We start from the raw sequence: 9,993 nt of genomic DNA, 5'->3' as shown, positions 1-9,993 counted from the left end.
TGCTGAAATCAGTGTTCCTCCCCCAAAATGGCATTGGCTGTCTAGGAGAGTAGTAGCCACTTGCTAACAAGCTGACAACAGCGGATCCCTTCTATCATAGAAACGGCAGCAATTTATTTTGACTGGCATTGACACATTCTGGGTATGGTCTGCCTTTTCTGCCGGCAGGCCTCAGCCAGCTCTATCTGGGGGCTTATTGAGTGTTCCACCATCAACACAGGATCCCACATAACATCCTGTCAGACCCAAGGACCCAGGTCACAGCAAAGGTGTGACAGTGGCACATGATGGTGGGATCCACTGGCCCTGTCACATTCTGCACCACTCCGAAGCTGCTGGCATGAACAGAGAGGAAAGGCCTGTCAAGGGCATAGCTGAGGTGCCAGCTCAGAGAGGATACCAAGTAAGGATGGGACACCACCTTCTAGGACACAGTATGTAGTCTGTCAACAACAAGATGGCACTCAGTCCCACTGGGAAGAATATATAAGGCAAGCCGGGCTCGGTGGCTCAGCCTGTAATCCTGCGTCTTGGGAGACTGAGGTGAGTGAATTGCCTGATCCCACGGGTTCGTGACCTGCCTGGGCAACTTGGTGAGACCTCATCTCTACAATAAATCAAAAATCAGCTGGGTGTGGTAGCGCATGCCTGTAGTTCCAGCTACTTGGAAGGTTGAGGCGGAAGGATCGCCAGAGCCCAGCAGGTCGAGGCTGTGGTGGCTGGGAGTGGCCACTGCACTCCAGTCTGGGCGACAGAGTGAGACTCCAACTCAAAAAAAAAAAAGAATATATTGGGCCAGGAACCAAGGGGAAGAAGTAGGAGTGACTCTACTTAACATTAATCCCAGTGGGGTATTTTTGTCTCCACATCTCTGAGCTGTGAGGATTTTGAGGTCCAGTTTCCCAAAGAGGAAATGTTTCCATCAGAGGATACATCAAAAGTATGCAAAGGGGCTGGGCATGGTGGCTCATACCTGTAATCCCAGTACTTTGGGAGGCTGAGGCAGGGGACTTGCTTGAACCCAGGAGTTCAAGACCAGCCTGGGCAACATAGCAAGACCCCCCCCATCTCTAAAAAAAATTAAAATTAAAAATTAGCCGTGAAAGGCTGAGGCAGAAGGATCGCTGGAGCCCAGCAGGTTGAGGCTGCGGTGACCGGGAGCGGCCACTGCACTCTAGTCTGGGCAACAGTGAGACTCCAACTCAAAAAAAAAAAAAAAAAAATTAGCCGATGGTGCATGCCTATAGTCCCAGATACTCAGGAGACTAAGGAAAGAGGATTGCTTGAACCAGGAGGTTGAGGCTGTGGTGAGCTGTGATCCAGCCTGGGTGACAGAGTGAGACCCTGACTCAAGAAAAAAGTATGCCAAGGGACCAACAGGCAAGAAGTAGAAATCACCACCTTGATGAGAGTAATTGACTCTCACCATTAGAAGAGGCAGGGCTACAGTTCTGCAGGACCAAAAGGAATGTGTGTCGGCACCCAGCTGATCCGGCCGGTGTCTCTGTACACCCTTGCCCCATGTTAATGATAAATGGCAAGTGTAATAGCATGGCCTGGAAAGGTATGGTAGCTAGTGGCTTGTAAGAGGCACTTCCTGCAGGGGAGGAGTATCTAAAATGGATGAACGTGGGAGATAAGTATCTGTTGAAACCTCCAGAACAGCTAGCTGCATTGGTGGGCACTGTGAGTTGTCCCATGCACCACCAGTTTCTCCCAGAAAAAGAAGAACTCCCAGAACTTACCCAGAGGAGTGGATCTGAGTGGCGCAGGGGCTATGGACATGCTGATACACAATCCAGATCCCCCTTCGTAGCAGGACTTCTGCCCCTAACTGAGGGAGTATTACTGGCTGACATCCCTCAACTGTCGACCCTCTTCAGGAATTGCCCCAAGTGAAGAGGGCTTCCTCACCCCAAGGTCACATCCTCTCTCTGGGGACAGCATGCATCTAATGACTGGCTGAAGCCCCTCGCCTCAGCTCAGGACAACTCGGAAGGTCATCACACCTCCAGAACTCTCCACAGGGAAGGCTGAGCTGTTCGTCAAGACTACTTTGCAGCTCAACTTCTTCCCCTGATTAAGGCCACTTCCTTCCCTCTCCCATGGGTGCTGAACCTGAGCGTGCCCCCAGTACACTCCCTGCATGCTAATCTCCATCTCAGAGTCTGCTGCCAAGAAACTCACCCTGACAAAGACTGTCATGGAGCTCAATAGAGTATCCCTGTCTGGATAACTGGTGTTTGGAGTTAGATCATGGTCTCTCTCTGCCCAGACAGCACTGCGGCTCTGTACACTCCCTCCCAACTGTCCTTCTCTAGTGTTCCTAGCTGACACTCTTACCCTCTGCCTTGCCCTTCTTCATGGACTGCAGGTTCCAGGTCTCAGGCTAGAGACCTTGTCTCCCAGTTTGGGGCTTTGGCAGAGAGTTAGAAAGCACCTACTATTATCTTAGCAGCAACCTGTGTAGACTTCATTTCTTAGACCTTACATCTGAGAGCAGGCATTCCACAGAGGGTTAAGTGGGTCTGATGAGGTTATTGTGAGCTTCCCCTAAGTACTTGGAGAGTGAGCTATGTGAGTCTGATGCAACCCTGAGACTCCAACTATCAGGCCAAAAGGCGGCAATAAGTGCCTTTTCTCTCTTCAAAATGTGTATGCAATCCAAAGTTCTATTCATCTATTATTCAGAATGGAAAAGTGTTTACGATATTCATCCACTTACTCCTCAGTCTGTGAAATCTTTCTTCAAGGCAGGCAATTTCATTCTAATGCATAACCTAAAAACTATTCATGAAAACATCTGTTTTTGTCATCATAGATGGGGCTGTCTGTGAAACTGCAAGGACAGAGACACCTCAGGTCAACTTTTCTCAGGACCAGATGGGAATTGCTGGTGAGAATACATGTCCAGGCAGCCTCCGCCAGTGCCCTGCCTCGGGAGTAAGGCTTCCCTGCCTCATGTAGGCAAGAGTTGTCCTGTTTTCTCAACCGGCAGTGCAGCCTGGAGCCTAGAGAGTGAAGTGGTACACATGACTCTTTACTTCTTCCTTCCTTCCCTGTGGTTGGTGAGTTTCTGGCTCAGCTTAGGTTAATATTGTATCTTCATCCTGGCCCAGTTCACCACTGTAGGGAGCAGCCCAGTGGCAGGGGCTGCCGGACCTGGAAATAGACCTGCTCATTGCAGTGTAGTAGGTGCAGAGGAACAAAGTCAGCTATAGCTGGCAGAGTATCTTAGGGCTCAGAGAAGCACAGCTACATCAAGCAAGGAGAAACCCCAGTACCAAGGTGCAGAGTTACTGCACTATAGCAACCCAGGCCAGGAGGCAAGAATGGAGGCCAATTATTAGAGAGAACCACGGGACAACAGTAGGGTCATCGGCTGGGCTCAGTGGCTCAGCCTGTAATCCCAGCACTTTGGGAGGCTGAGGTGAGTGGATTGCCTGAGCCTGTGGGTTCAAGGCCCGCCAGGGCATCTTGGCAAGATCTCATCTCTACAATATATCAAAAACTAACCAGGCGTGGTAGTGCACGGCTGTAGTTCCAGCTCCTGGACGGCTGAGGTAGAAGGATCGCCGGAGCCCAGCAAGTCGAGGCTGCAGTGGCCAGGAGCATGTCACTGCACTGCAATCTGGGCGACAGAGTGAGACTCCAACTCAAAAAAAAAGAAAAAGAGTAGTGTCATATTGACAGTAGGGATGACCAGAAGCTGCATCTAAGAGTTTGGTCCAGAGTCTCTTCATTCCCTCTTGCTCAGGACCTAGGGAGGCTCATCTTAAATGCCACCTTCTCCGTGAGCCTTTGGAAACCTACTGGTTTCCTTCCAGGGGCGGGGGGCTCCACCCCTTTATTTACTTTGCCCCAGGGAAAGTAAAAGATGACTACTCTGTTGGTAGGTCGGAGGGGAGACATGGTCATGCATAGGCCAACTGTACCCCTCCTTCTTGGGCATGAGCTTCCTGCAGGGTGCAGATCCCACTGCTCTTGCAGAGGGGGCTCTATTCCAGTAGGGGCCAGGATAGGCTCTCTGGTCGAGTGCCGCCAACACCGTGTGGGTTAGTCTACCTCATTATGGGATTTGTATCAGCAGCTCACTTAGCTAATACAGCGGAAACTATGTCTGCCAACCTAGCCCCTCTATCAACAATAAAAGGGATATTTTGGTCCCCGTCTGCCACTCTATGATGGCTAATATGTGGTGTCAGCTTGGGTGAATTGTGGAATGCCTAGATATCTGTTGAGGCATTGTTTCTGGGTGTGTCCTTGAGGTTGTTTCCAGAAAAGATTGACACCTGAGTCAGTGGACTGGGAGAGGAAGACCCACCCTCAATGTGGGTGGGCACCATCCAATCGTCTGCCAGCATAGCTGCAAACAGCAGGCAAAAGAAGGGGACAAGCAGCTTGCGAAGTTTCTTCCCACTCTCTCTCTCTCTCCCCCTTCCCTGGCTTTGCTTCCTCCCCTCCTGCCCCTGGGCATCAGACTCCAGATTCTTCTGCCTTTGGATTCTGGGATTTGCACCAGCAGCCTTTGGCCTCAAACTGAGGGCTGAAGTGTCAGCTTCCCTGGTTTTGAGACTTTCAGACTTGAATTGAGCCATGCTTTTTTCATTGCCCAGCTTGCATATGGCCTATGATTGTACTGTGCCTTGTAATCATGTGAGCCAGTTCTTCTTAATAAATTCCCTTTTATATATTCATATATCCTAGTGGAGAATATATATATATACACTGTGATATATATCATATATCCCTCTGGAGAACCCTGGCTAATACACACCCCTTTGTTTTATTTCTCAGGACCTTCAAAGGGACCCCAGAATAGTTTTCCTGACCCTTCAGTCTTGCATTTCTTTGTCTCCCCATTGCATTTTGTGGTATATCTCTAGTATGACCTTTCACTATTTCGATAGCTATCTCATTTCTTTCCTTTGCTAGCTGAGATCCAAATCTGGAGACAGACAGGGTAATAGACAACGATGACACCACATGATGAGTGTGTCAATGGAGGGTGAAGACAAGGCTCTGTCAGGAGCCCAATTCTGCAGGGAAGAGGGACGCTTAGGCTATGGGTCAGCTTCCTATGCCCAGTGTCCTCTCCATTTCTGGGAGAAATGTGTTGTTTCAGCATCCATTCCCCCTTCTTGTGATAAAAGTCCTTGGATTTCCTTTTCATGGACCTGCCCATCTTGCTCTCATCCACGTGATTCGAATCCAAGGGTAGACAAGTGGCTGCAGGCCTGGCCAGTCAGGGCACTGAATCCTGGACAAATCAGAGTGAATCCTAGGCCATTTGTAAACTGAAAGGAAAGAGCTTGCTTTGTTTTCTGTTGAATGCAGTGCTCTGGGAAAGCCTGAAGCTAAGCTCTCACTTCCCATCATTAGGGAAAGGCCTGGATGGGAAATGGAGTCAGTGTTTAGGATGGAGCTGGGAAAGACAGAGTAAAGAGGACCAGATGGCATTTCAGGAGCCCCTGAGTTCACTGCATGATTTAACTTCTCTGGTGCTCATTCAGTAAATTCCTTTCTTGTCTGACCAATTTGAGTTTTCAGTTAAATTCTGCAACTAAAAGTGTACTGATTAATATACTCTTAGGTAAGACCAGAACAAAAGTTTCCAACATCTGTTTTCTTCACCCTGAAATTTGGCAAGGGTATCTAAAGTTCTAATTTTTTAAAAGCATTCTGTTGCACCAGAAAATATCAAGACATATTTTTCCATTTCTCCAACATGTTTTAAATCTGTATCTATTGGACACAAACTTAACTGTGAATGTAGGCCTTGTGTCACAGTCACCCTGTGCCATTTTAATAAGGGGCTGATATTCAGAATATTTAAAGAAGTCTTGCAACCCAATGATAAAAAGATAACCCATTAGAAAATGGGCTGCCGGGCTCGGTGGCTCAGCCTGTAATCCTGTGCCTTTGGGAGGCTGAGGTGAGTGGATAGCCTGAGCCCACGGGTTCGAGACCCGCCTGGGCAACTTGGTGAGACCTCATCTCTACAATAAATCAAAAAATTAGCTGGGCATGGTAGCGCGCGCCTGTAGTTCTGGCTACTTGGAAGGCTGAGGTGGAAGGATCGCCGGAGCCCAGCAGGTCAAGGCTGTGGTGGCCGGGAGCGGTCACTGCACTCCAGTCTGGGCGACAGAGTGAGACTCCAACTCAAAAAAAAAAAAAAAAAAAGAAAATGGGCAAAAGATTTCAATGGCCATTTCTCCACAAAAGACCTACAAATGGCCAATAAGCATGTGAAAGTATGCCTCGCATAATTAGCCATCAGGGAAATGCAAATCAAAGCCACCAGATACCACTTCACACCCACTTAGTATGACTAGAATCAAAAGACAAAGCATTGTGCAGTGGCAGTACTGTAGACAGTAAGGTTTATCCAAGGTGTGATTATCACTAATTGAAAACAAGTGTTGGCAAGAATGTGGAGATGCTGATGGGAATGTAAAACAGTGCAGCTTCTTTGGAAGACAGGCTGGCAGTTTCTCAAATGATTAAACACAGAGTTACCATAGACCCAGTAATTGCCCTCCTAGGCATAGTCTCCAGAGAAATTAAACACGTCCACCCAAAAATCTGTATATGAGTGTTCATAGCAGCATTATTCATAGTCAGAAACAACCCATATGTCCGTCGTCTGATGAATGGATAAATAAAATGTGGTATATCCATACAAGGGAATATTATTTAGCAATAAAAAGAATGAAGTACCGAAACATGCTACAACATGGATGAACCTCGAAAATATTATGCCAAGTGAAAGAAGCCAGACACAAAGGGTCATAATTTGTATGATTCCATTTATATGGAATGTCCAGCACAGGCAAATCCACAGAGACAGAATGAAAGTGCTGAGGGAAAACAGGAATAAGGAGTAACTGCCCTTGGGTACAGTTTTCTTTTTGGGGTGATGAAAATGTTTGAGAATTAGATAGTAGGGTGATTGTACCACCGTGTAATATGCTAAAAACCACTGAATTATACCTTACAGGGTGAATTTCATGGTATGTGAATTATATCCTTTTTTTTTTTTGTCTCAGGATCTCGCCCAGGCTGGAGTGCAGCAGTATGATCACAGCTCACCACAGGCTCAACCTCCTAGGCTCAGGTGATCCTTCTGCCTCAACCTCCTGAAACCTCCTGAGTAGCTGGGACTACAGGCATGCACCACCATGCCCAACTGATTTTTTGAAAATTTTTTTGTAGAGACAAGTTTTCACTATGTTGCCCAAGATGGTCTCAAACTATTGGCCTCAAGCAATTCTCCCTCCTGGGCCTTCCAATGTGCTGGGATTATAGGCGTAAGCCATTGTGCCTGGCTGTCAATTATATCTTAGTAAAAATAAATGTGCCAAAAATGTACGTCTTGCTAAAAGGTATATGGGAATTCATTGTCCTATTCTTGCAACTTTCAGCAAGTACACGAGTCTCGCTCTGTCACCCTGGAGTGACAATAGTGCAATCATGGCTCCCTGTAACCCTGAAGTCCTGGGCTCAGGCAATTCTTTTGCCTAGCCTCTCAAGTAGCTGGGACTAAAGGCACCCACCACCATGCCTGACTAATTTGTAAACTTTTGTAAAGATGAGGTCTTGAACCCCTTCCCTCAAGCAGTCCTTTTGTGCTAGGATTACAGGTGTGAGCTGCTATGCTTAGCCAAAAAAAAATTTGGAGTGCAATGGGACACTCACGGCCACCCCAGCCTCAACCTGCTAGGCTCCAGCGATTCTTCCACCTCAGCCTTCCAAGTAACTGGAGCTACAGTAGCTACCACGCCAGCTAATTTTTGATTTTATTGTAGAGATGAGGTCTTGTCAAGTTGCCCAAGCTGATCATGAACCCACGGGCTCAGGTAATCTACTCGCCTTGGCCTCCCAAAGTGCTGGGATTATAGGCTGAGCCACCAAGCCCGGCCCCCAAATTTTTTTAAGCTTAAAATAAATTCTGTTTCATTCCTTTATTTTATTCTGGGCTTTTAGAGACAAGGTCTTGCTATGTTGCCCAGGCTGGCCTCAAATTCCTGAACTCAAGCAAACCTCCCACCGCAGCGTCCTGAGTAGCAAGGACTACAATCACACATCACCACACCCAGCTCCTTCTTGATCTACCACAGTGGATATGGAGGGTAGTCATAGATAGTCAGGGCTGGCAGGAACTTTAAAAGCTCTTTATTTTCCTTCCAACTTTTCATTCACTTAGCACGTGTACCTGGATGCTCTCCAATTTCTCAACATCTTTTGAAATAAGTAGACCCGAGACTGGGCAAGAAAATTCACCTCAGAGATATTTGTTAGGTATCGAACATGTGTTAAAGAAGGCATTTGTGATTATTAATTTTATGTGTCAACTTGACTAGGCTATGGGGTGCCCAGATATTTGGTTAAATGTTATTCTGGCTACTTCTGTGAGGGTGTTTTTGGATGAGATTAACTTTTAAGCTGGTAGCTTGAGTAAAGTAGATTGCCCTCCATGATGTGGATGGGACTCATGCAATCAGTTGGAGGCCTGACCAGCACAAAAAAGTCGAAGAAGAGGGAACTCCTTCTGCATGACTGGCTTCAAGCTGTGACATCAGCTTTCTTCCCGCCTGGGCTTGAACTGAAACATCGGTTCTTCCTGGGCCTCGAGTCTGCTGGCCTTCAGACCAGAACTACACCATTGGCTCTCCTGATCTCCAGCTCACTGACACACCCTGGAGGTTTTGGGACTTGTCACCCTCTATAATCGTGCAAGCCAATTCCTTACAAGTCTCTCTCTGCATATATATTCACATCCATTGGTTCTGTTTCTCTGGAAAACCCTGAATAAAACAGCATCTTTCCAAGATAGCAGAAATGTTAGCTATTCTGAGGAATTACCGCAAAGCTGTCCCTGAATGGCAACACACGATGTCAGCCCCACTGCCTTCTGTTGTCCCCGGCTGCTCACTCCCTCCCCACCCTTCGGCTGGCTTCAGGATGGAGGTATGGGGGTGGACTGGGGTTGGGTGGGAGGTTACCAAAAATAATCAGGATGTGTGCAAGCTGTGTCTTCAAGAGTGCCAACACTACTCAAGCAAAGTACCGAGCTCGGAGTGGAAAAGGAAACAGGAAAATCACAAGCTGGGTAGGCACGGAGTGGAGTGGGAAGAAAGGGGCAAGGGCAGGACAGAAGCAAAAGAAACAACTCCTGAGGTAGGGCCGGTGTAATCAGCCATCTGCTCCCTGTCTGAGAGCGGGCAAGCCAGACTTCAAGGCCCAGCTCTGCTCAAAGACAGGACACACAGAACCTGTGCAAGAAAGCAGAGCCGCCCAGTGGCCCCATGTCTCTTTTCACAGTAAGAGGAGAGCTGAGAGAGCGGGTGGCTCATGCCAGCAAGGACTTCTGATGGGTGTAGGCCTTGCCCTGTGTTCACAGGTCCCGATCACTGTCAGTGCCATCTCTGAATCCAAAACCCCCATGTAACTAACCCAGTCCATAGATGAAGCTCCAGGCAGGTCTTTGGTCATGGTTCACAAAGAGGGGCATGACCTAAGACGGGCAAAAGAGAGTCATCTGGTACCTTAAACAAGGAGGTTTGTGTGAGCTTGGAGCTGCTGGTGGCCATCTTCATTGCCTTTGGGGAGAGGTGGCCTGAGAAAGACACACAGCAAAGATGAAAAGAAATCATGTCTTCATGTCACTGTTTGAGTCCCTGGACCTCGCCAAGTCCCCTGGACTGCCCTGAACTCTTCCTTTATGGGAACCAATCAGTTCCATGTAGTTGAGATCGTTTGAGTTCTGTGTCTTACAGTCATGCATGTTCTGACAATGATCTTGGCATTCCAGGCTCTCATGGGCTGGTCTGTGCAGTTTGCCACCCCCTCCAGTGTTCTCCTGCTCAAAACACCAACTTAGCGTTTCCCAAAGCTTTTCCTTTCCTGCTTTCACACCTTTGATGGATTATATCATTCTCTCACTAATAAGCATTCTTAAAGGCCCATTCCTTTTTTTTTTTTTTTTTTTTT

The sequence above is a fragment of the Carlito syrichta genome, unplaced genomic scaffold, assembly GCF_000164805.1.
Source record: "Carlito syrichta isolate Samal-C Ts95f unplaced genomic scaffold, Tarsius_syrichta-2.0.1 Scaffold303678, whole genome shotgun sequence".
In the NCBI taxonomy this organism is placed as follows: domain Eukaryota; kingdom Metazoa; phylum Chordata; class Mammalia; order Primates; family Tarsiidae; genus Carlito; species Carlito syrichta.
Note: the sequence above shows the minus strand (reverse complement) of the source record.